The 10,043-nt window shown below is 44.5% G+C and overlaps 1 pseudogene; it reads left to right on the top strand.

Annotated features, from left to right (window-relative positions):
* LOC115791158 (NACHT, LRR and PYD domains-containing protein 12-like) overlaps positions 1-10,043 on the top strand; it is a 1,329,445-nt pseudogene that overhangs the window by 314,097 nt on the left and 1,005,305 nt on the right.

The following is a 10,043-nucleotide window of genomic DNA, read 5'->3' on the forward strand; positions in this document are numbered from 1 at the left end:
AACACTTTTCCCAAGTACTGTATTTTCTAACAAATAAAGCAATCAATAATAGTGTAACACTGAGATTTTTCTCACCTGTTGTGTTGAACTCATTGTTTCCTCTGTAGAGGCTGAAAATGTTCCTCTGCTGCTCCGTCAGACTCTCCTCCTCCTGATGATCAGCTGCAGGAGAACAGATCTTTATTAGAAGCTACTACACTGCACTGTTTGGGGGAATGAGCCCTTTAAGGCTGCATTTGGATTTAGACACTTCTGTGGGATACGGCCGGTTCCAGCCTGCTATGTTAGGGTGGGCATCTAGAAACAGTAGGTGGAAACTTGTTGGAAACAAAGACAGAAGGTCTGAAGAGCCGACTAGTAACCCACAGGTTTGTGGTTGGAGTCCCTGTTCAGATGCTGACGTCTCTGAGACGACTGTTTGTATTTGATCCTGACAAAAAGAAGCAGAGCAAACAAAAACCTGAGCAAAGCAACATTTAGAAGATTCATTTGTTCCAGCAGCTCCAGGATGGTTTCTACAGGCTGAAGAACAGCAGTCAGTGCAGGAATCAACATCTGCACACTGATTTTCTATTAGAGGAACAAAGTGAATGCAGACACACACACAGAGACACACTCTCTCCAAACCCTCACAACAAAAGCTGTCCAGCTTTGTGTGTCTGTCAAAATGCTTTGTGCACATCCTGCTGGACTCAGTGTTGTTACAGCTGCAGTCAGAGCAAGATGGAAACCATCGAGAAGGAAAGTTCAGATCAAGGGCCAAAAACGCCTCGAGGTGACTGTTTGTGATTTGGTGCTATACAAATAAAGTTGAATTGAAATAAAACAATAATTAAAGGAAAAAAGGATAACTAACAAACTGTATTGTGGGTTCACAAAACAAAAACTAACAAATTCTCTTCGTTTTCGTGTTGTCAGTTTATTGAAATCCTTGCCCGAGGCCCGAGGTATCTTTTTCAGACTTGGTGTTGGCTCTCACTGCAGTATTGTATCACTTCCTGTTCCTGTTTCGGAGCACAGTGTTTTGCTGTCTGTTAGCTGTTATATCTGTATAACTCGATTTATCTGGATAATAACATATTTTAGTGTAATCTTCACCTACTTTAAATAGCATACTCTTTGCTGAATCACCTGTATTCACATTACTCACTTTATTTGTTTTTAGAAATTCGCTAGCTTAGCTCAGCTAGTAGCTTAGCCCTTAGCCGACTCACTTCTCCTGTCTCTCCTGCACTTTCCTGCTCTGGGTGTCACATGTTTAGTTACTCCTCGGCCTCCTTTAGCAGTAACGGTACTTGTAATAAATGTAGTCTGTTTGTAGCTCTGGAGGCCAGGCTTTCTGAACTGGAGACTCGGCTCCACACCCTGGAAAATCCTACATCTAGCCAGGCCCCTGTAGCGGGTGCGGACCATGGTAGCTTAGCCGCCGTTAGCTCCCCCCCAGCAGATCCCGAGCAGCAGGGAAAACAGGCCGGCTGGGTGACGGTGAGGAGGAAGCGTAGTCCTAAGCAGAAGCCCCGGGTACACCACCAACCTGTTCACGTCTCTAACTGTTTTTCTCCACTCGGCGACACACCCGCCGAGGAACAAACTCTGGTTATTGGCGACTCTGTTTTGAGAAACGTGAAGCTAGAGACACCGGCGACCATAGTCAAATGTCTTCCAGGGGCCAGAGCAGGCGACATTCATGGAAATTTGAAACTGCTGGCTAAGGCTAATCCTAGATTTGGTAAGATCGTTATTCACGTCGGCAGTAATGACACCCGGTTACGCCAATCGGAGGTCACTAAAATTAATATTGACTCGGTGTGTAACTTTGCAAAAACGATGTCGGACTCTGTAGTTTTCTCTGGGCCCCTCCCCACTCAGACCAGGAGCCACATGTTTAGCCGCATGTTCTCCTTGAATCGCTGGCTGTCTGAGTGGTGTCCAAAAAATGACGTGGGCTTCATGGATAACTGGCAAAGTTTCTGGGGAAAACCTGGTCTTGTTAGGAGAGACGGCATCCATCCCACTTTGGATGGAGCAGCTCTCATTTCTAGAAATCTGGCCAAATTTATTAACCCTCCTAAAACCTGACTACCCAGGGTTGAATCAGAATCAGAATCTTTATTGTCATTGTACACAGAAGTTGCACAACGAAATTTAAAATGCATTCCTTTCTAGGTGCCTCAGACAATAAATAATAAAATAATAAAAAATATGAGTGATAAAAATGATTACTAAAATACAGTGCACAATAGTAAATTAAGATGAATCTAGCCCCAATACACACACCAACGCACGCACACAGTCAGCACTACCACCCCACATCACTGTCCAAACCACACAGAGTTCAGTTCAATGATAGCCCTGGCATAAAAGCTGTTCCTCAGTCTGTTTGTTCTGGCCTTCATTGTCCTGAAACGTCTGCCTGATGGCAGTAGCTGAAACAAGGAGTGTCCAGGGTGTGAGGGGTCCTGGAGGATGTTCTGTGCCCTCCTCTGGCAGCGGGCATTGAACAGTTCCTGGAGGGAGGGCAGGGGACAGCCTATGATCTTTTGAGCCGTGTTGATGATTCGCTGGAGTGTTTTCCTGTCTGCTGCTGTGCAGCTGTTGAACCACACGCACAGACAGTAGGCCAGGATGCTCTCTACACAGCAACGGTAGAAGGACACCAGCAGATTCTGGGTCAGATAGTTGCTCCTAAGAACCCTCAGGAAATGCAGTCTCTGTTGGGCCTTCCTGTAAATGCTGGTCGTATTGATACTCCAGGTCAAATCATCCTGCAGATGTACTCCCAGGAACCTAAAATCTGAAACCAGCTCCACTTCATCCCCCTCGATGAACAGAGGTTGAATGACGTGTTGTCCTCCTAAAGTCTACTACCATCTCCTTTGTCTTAGTGGTGTTCAGGATCAAGTTATTCTCACTGCACCACCTTGACAGCCGCTGCACCTCGTCCCGGTATGCTGACTCATCCCCGCCTGATATGAGCCCCACCACAGTGGTGTCATCCGCAAACTTAATGATGCAGTTACTGGCATGTATGGAGGTGCAGTCATGTGTGTAGAGGGTGAAGAGTAGGGGACTCAGCACACAGCCCTGTGGAGAGCCGGTGCTGAGGCTGATGGCTGAAGAGAGGTGGGGACCTACTCTTACCCTCTGGGAACGGTCTGTCAGGAAGTCCTTGATCCAAAGACAGGTGGAGCGTGGTATCCCCAGATCTGACAGTTTAGTCACCAGTCTGCCAGGAAGGATGGTGTTAAACGCCGAGCTGAAGTCCACAAAGAGCAGCCAGGAAGCAGAGTTGCAGTCTTATGGGCTCGACACACGGGGAGCGACAAACGACAGCGACGAATGGGTCGCATCGCCACTGGGGTGAAACCGAACACACGGGACGCGATAGCGACGGCAGCTTTGCGAATCGCGCTCTTACGTCACTCGTCTCCAAGAAATGTGATTGGTTATGAAACTGGAGGGATTTAGACATTTTCAAAGCAGTCCGTGTCAGACACGGCAATAAAGATGAGGAGTCTGAAGATTTTATTGGAACTGACAGAAATCTTGCTGTTAAGTCTCCTCTACAAAAGAAAAAGACAACCTCGCGTTCATCCCATATTTGCACAAAAGTCCTCTCTATCCGTCTGTTTAACGTTAGTCTTGCACCAACACGTTCTCATACGGCTGCCTTTTATGTTTAACTCGATAATCACTGCGTGAAGTGTCATATAATATAGGAAAGTCAAACACAGCTAAAACGATGCTTTCCTTCCTGCTGAAAGTGGTTGCAGACTGCAGTGTGTAGCATACTCTTCGCTCATTGGTCAGTCAATGAAACTCTTGCTGATTGGTTTAGTGCCACGCGACAGCGACAAAAGTAGAACATTTTCCAACTTTGTTGTGTCGCGTCGCCTGGTCGCGTGTGCACGTCTACGTGTACGAGCTCGAAATTTCACATGCACGAACGTCGCCGGTCGCTTAGCTGGAGGAGGGCAAGCGATTGTCGCCTCATCGCACAAGCTCCATAGGAAATGAATGGAGAGCGAGCGACGTCGCTCCCCGTGTGTCGAGCCCCTTACACGCCTCTCTGCAGCTTCTCTCCTCCTGCCATCCCCCCAAAACCCCATCCCCATAGAGTCGGTGCTGCTCCCAGACCACCAAAAACCAAAGCTAAAATCAGCAAAAAGCTATTTAAGCATAAAAATTCAAAAACAATAAATAATACAGCTTCATCAACTGCACCAAAAAATAAAACAATTAAATGTGGATTGTTAAACATTAGGTCTCTCTCTTCCAAGTCCCTATTAGTAAATGATTTAATAATTGATCAACGTATTGATTTATTCTGCCTTACAGAAACCTGGTTACAGCAGGATGAATATGTTAGTTTAAATGAATCAACACCCCCGAGTCACAGTAACTGTCAGAATGCTCGAAGCACAGGTCGAGGAGGAGGATTAGCTGCCATCACTTGACCCAGCTGTCTTAGCTAATTATAGGCCAATCTCCAACCTTCCTTTTCTCTCAAAGACTCTTGAAAGAGTAGTTGTAAAACAGCTAACTGATCATCTGCAGAGGAACGGTTTATTTGAAGAGTTTCAGTCAGGTTTCAGAATTCATCACAGTACAGAAACAGCATTAGTGAAGGTTACAAATGATCTTCTTAGAGCCTCTGACAGTGGACTCATCTCTGTTCTTGTCCTGTTGGACCTCAGTGCAGCTTTTGATACTGTTGACCATAACATTTTATTACAGAGATTAGAGCATACTATAGGTATTAAAGGTACTGCACTGCAGTGGTTTGAGTCATATTTATCTCATAGACTCCAATTTGTTCATGTAAATGGGGAGTCTTCTTCACACACTAAGGTTAATTATGGAGTTCCACAGGGTTCTGTGCTAGGACCAATTCTATTTACATTATACATGCTTCCCTTAGGCAGTATTATTAGAAAGCACTGCATCAATTTTCATTGTTATGCAGATGATACTCAGCTTTACCTATCAATGAAGCCAGATGACACACATCAATTAGTTAAACTGCAGGAATGTCTTAAAGACATTAAGGCCTGGATGACCTCTAATTTCCTGCTTCTAAATTCAGATCAAACTGAAATTCTTGTTCTCTGCCCCACAAATCTTAGAAACATGGTGTCTAACCAGATACTTACTCTGGATGGCATTACTTTGGCCTCCAGTAACACTGTGAGAAATCTTGGAGTCATTTTTGACCAGGATATGTCCTTCAATGCACATATTAAACAAATATGTAGGACTGCTTTTTTGCATTTGCACAATATTTCTAAAATTAGAAACATCCTTTCTCAGAGTGATGCTGAAAAGCTCATTCATGCATTTATTACTTCTAGGCTGGATTATTGTAATTCATTATTATCAGGCTGTCCTAAAAGCTCCCTGAAAAGCCTTCAGCTGATCCAAAATGCTGCAGCTAGAGTACTGACAGGGACTAGAAAGAGAGAGCAGATTTCTCCCATATTGGCTTCTCTTCATTGGCTCCCTGTTAAATCTAGAATAGAATTTAAAATCCTTCTCCTCACATACAAGGTCTTGAATAATCAGGCACCATCTTATCTCAAAGACCTCATAGTACCATATCACCCCAACAGAGCACGTCGCTCTCAGACTGCTGGCTTACTTGTGGTTCCTAGGATACTTAAGAGTAGAATGGGAGGCAGAGCCTTCAGCTTTCAGGCGCCTCTTCTGTGGAACCAGCTTCCAGCTTGGATTCGGGAGACAGACACCCTCTCTATTTTTAAGATTAGGCTTAAAACTTTCCTTTATGATAAAGCTTATAGTTAGGGCTGGATCAGGGGACCCTGAACCATCCCTTAGTTATGCTGCTATAGGCCTAGTCTGCTGGGGGGTTCACATAATGCACTGTTTCTCATTCACCTTATTTACTTTGTTTATACTCCACTCTGCATTTAATCATTAATTGATATTAATCTCTGGCTCTCTTCCACAGCATGTCTTTCTCTCCCCTCAGCCCAACCGGTCGCGGCAGATGACCCCCCCCCCCCTGAGCCTGGTTCTGATGGAGGTTTCTTCCTGTTAAAAGGGAGTTTTTCCTTTCCACTGTCGCCAAGTGCTTGCTCATAGGGGGTCGTTTTGACTGTTGGGTTTTCTCTGTATTATTGTAGGGTCTTTACCCACAATACAAAGCACCTTGAGGCGACAGTTTGTTGTGATTTGGCGCTATATAAATAAAATTGAATTGAATTGAACTTGTGGGTTGATATGAAATCACTTTTTCTGCTTCAGCAGTTTTAACCAGGAGCTCTGCCACTGTGATTGCACCTTCAACCACATCATTGTGTGTCTGCTCACCGGTCTACAAAATAATGGCAGAGTTGGTAAAGCGGCAGAGAAAAAGTCCCAGCGTTTTTGCTTTCTGTCGGCACCACAGATAAAACACCAGCACAAGAACAGAAGGTGATTAGCACACATAATGCTGCTGCACAACTATCAGTGCTGGTTGGTTGTGTACTTACAGAACCAGCATAGAAAGCTAATTAGTGAGTATCCAACCAAGCACCAACCAAACAGAACCAGCATCACGGCCATGAAGGAAGGTCACAACCATAATGAACCGTTTTCACCAAAAACAGAACTGCTGGCTGACCTGTATCCGGTCTTTAGGCCCGACATTATTCCCAGGTCCAAATGCTCCTAACTGAACAGGAATGGATTAACCAATGACTGTTCACCATTAAAGACGACTAACATTCCTTATCAAATGCAGACATTTCTGCTTCTATTTCTCATCACTTTTCATCACTTATCTCGTTTCTCTTGGCAACATCTTCCACACATTAAGCATCATTTCCATTGCTTCACCCAGCTCTACTTAACCACTAAAGCTGACTCCTCCCTCTCACCCTCCTCCATCACCACCTGTTACCTGAAATCAAATCCTGGGTCACCTCAAACTTCCTTAAATTAAACAGTGACAAAACTGAGTTCTGCCTCGAACAAAATCCACCTCATGCAGAGTCGGAGTTTCTCCCTCACCATCCACAGATCCTTAGTTTTTCCCTCCCCTCAGGTTAAGAGTCTGGCTGTCACAGCACTCAATCCTTTCACCCCACATCAGTGATATTACACAGTCTGCATATTTCTACCTACAAACATAAATCATCTCTGCCACTCCCTCTCCCTGCTGCCACCTCCATCACTGTTCATAGTTACCTCCTGTATTGATCACTGTAACTCTTTTCTATTTGGCCTCCCTCACAAATCCCTCCAGAAGCAAATGGTTCAAATCTCAGCCGCTCACATCATCACCAAAACCCACTCCACCGGCTCACAGTTAGATTCAGATTTCAAAATCCTCTACAAGCCATCCACAACCTCGCCCCTCCTTATCTAGCCAAATTTCTTCACGTCACCTCCTCCTCTGCTCCTCCTCTTCTATCCACCTTATTGTTGGCCTGCCCACCTCAGTACTATGAGGAACAGAGCTTTCTCCTGCTCTGCTCCTCAGCTGTGGAACTCTCTCCCACCAAACATCTGCAATATTAACTTCATTTTTTCAGATCACGACTCAAAACTTTCCTGTTCAAGAACGCAAACTCACTTCAGCTCCTTTGGTCATTTCTGTTTGTGCTTGATGTGATTGTTCTGTTCTTACCCCTGTGGAGTGTCCGTGGGTGTCATAAAGGTGCTTACAAATGAAATGTATTATATTATTAAAACTGAATTATTACAGCCCTAGTTCAGATCCACTCAGACTAAATGTCTTCAGTCAGTGTGTCAGCCTCCAGTTACTGCTGACAAACTGCACTGCTGCACCTCCACTGACTGAGGAACTGCAGTTTGGTGCTCCATCTGAACCTCATGAGATTTGGAGTGAAAAACAGCAGAAGATCAGCCTCATCTTTCCTGGAAGGAGAGCTGATAGTGAGGTTTGGATTCTACTCTGCTGGGAACAAAGACAACTGGAGACTCCACGGCCGAGAAGCTCCTCCTGTTCTGCTCCATCAGGTTCACCACCTGGAGCGCAGGTGTAGTTGGTGCATCCTGATCTAAAGTCTCTGTGGAGGAGTCAGTGTGCTCATAACAAACTGGCAGACACACACAGACTCACACTGACCGTCTGCTGACCTCACATCTTCAGCTCGACTCAGATCACTTGGAACCCCGGCTGAGTAGGAGCTGAAAAAGTACCTGGTACCATGTACTACCACCCGATGGAGAACCCTAAAAACTGAGCCGACTGGAGTCGAGCTGAGTAAGTACTGATGGAAAAGGGCCAACGGATACACAGAGTACACACCTGTTTCACAGTGGATTCACACTGCTGTGTTATATTTGTACAGCAGGGATATGGTAACTACAAACCCCTCTGAAACACTACAACAGCCTGACGTGCAGCTTCCTACAAATGTAACTACATTTAGACTGCATACAAATATCAAACATACAGATAACCTTTATAACCTGTTTTATTGTTAGAATGTTTGTACTGAATCATTTAAAATGCTGCATCAAAGGAATGAGAACGTTACTAAAGCTGTGTTTCTGTTAACAAAGGAAAATTTAAAAAGTGTTAAAAATTTTAGTATTTTTAATTAAGTATTTATTATAAGCATTTATTATAGATTGCAAATTAAATAATACTATACTGCAGCGATCTAGCAGGAGAAAAGAATCAGTGTGGTATTGGCAGCATGCAGAGAGCGTGCAGGCTGCCCGCCTGCTAACTGCAGTGATACTCTGTAGTTCCCAAAATAGAAGCTTATATTTAAATTTTATGCTAATGATTAATTATGGTTTGATCAACTCCATACTGTTCAACAATGATGGAAAGAAAAACAAAATATTTAATGTAAGGTCAAACTATTTTTGCAGGGGGGGGGTCTCTTTTCAAATAAATTAAAAAAACATGTATTATCTTTCCTTTATTTGAAGATGAAGTCCATCCGCCTGTGCTTCTCAGCACTGCCCCCTATCGGTGCAGCACGGTACTGTCTGCCTCCCCCTGTGTGTTTTCACGGTGCATTTATGACTGATTATAAAGAATAAACATGTCACACACATTCATTCACTATATTAGACAGACTGTGGAACATCAGCATGTGCAGCTCAGGTGTAATCAAAGAGATATAAAGAGAGACAGCAATGGACATGCGCCAACCGCCGGCTTCATTATTGTATGTGACACAGCGCCACTAGAGGTGAGCCACAGTACTGCACTGCCTCACCCCGCATTTCTTCCATGTGTTTGAACAGTTAATGCGAAAATCCAACGATTTTGACCATTAAAGTGTTGAAATAATTCAGAAAACAGTTTATAGAACAGTCAAGCGGTCAAATGTATTTTATCTTATTATTTTACCTGTCATGAAGACACTGCTGTAAACACACACAAAAACATCAGGAATACAGACGCTGGTCTGATGCTGCTCTCTAATATATGCGGAGTATTTAACATTTATAATTATCAGAGAAAGTTACCTTATTTTTGGTGCCCGTCAGTTTCACAGTATATATTAGCGCATATTTGACTGAGACTGAGAGTTTATGGAGTTCAGTCCATTCACGTGGATCAGTTTACATCCAATATGGCGGACGCGCCGACGTCTCTCAGAACAGGCCGACCCGCGCAGCGCGGCGCTGCAGATATCTGCGTGTGTGAGACTCGTTTAAGAGTTTCCAACCATTAATCTCTCCGCAGGCTGCAGGTTTATTTCCACGCACGGATCTGAACACGCACGCAGGTAGTTCTGCTACAATAACAGCCCCACAGGCTGCTGAGAGACTTTGTGCTCCACCTTCTGCCAGCATGCTGAGCTAATGATTAGCTGCTGTTGGTCTCCAAACACTCTCTCACTCTCCTCTCAGCGTGTTCACCATAAAGTGAACAGACACCGAGGAGAGCAGCAGAAGAGCTCATTCAGGAGCTCAGCTGCAGATGAACTGAGCTCACATTAAAGTAGCTCCTGCTTACCTTTAGATGAAGCTGCGGGACGAAGCTGCAACTCTCTCCAAACACGCGAACACATCAGCGAGCACCAGTGATGGCGGATTGATACTGAAAT

The sequence above is a fragment of the Archocentrus centrarchus genome, chromosome 2, assembly GCF_007364275.1.
Source record: "Archocentrus centrarchus isolate MPI-CPG fArcCen1 chromosome 2, fArcCen1, whole genome shotgun sequence".
Taxonomy (NCBI): domain Eukaryota; kingdom Metazoa; phylum Chordata; class Actinopteri; order Cichliformes; family Cichlidae; genus Archocentrus; species Archocentrus centrarchus.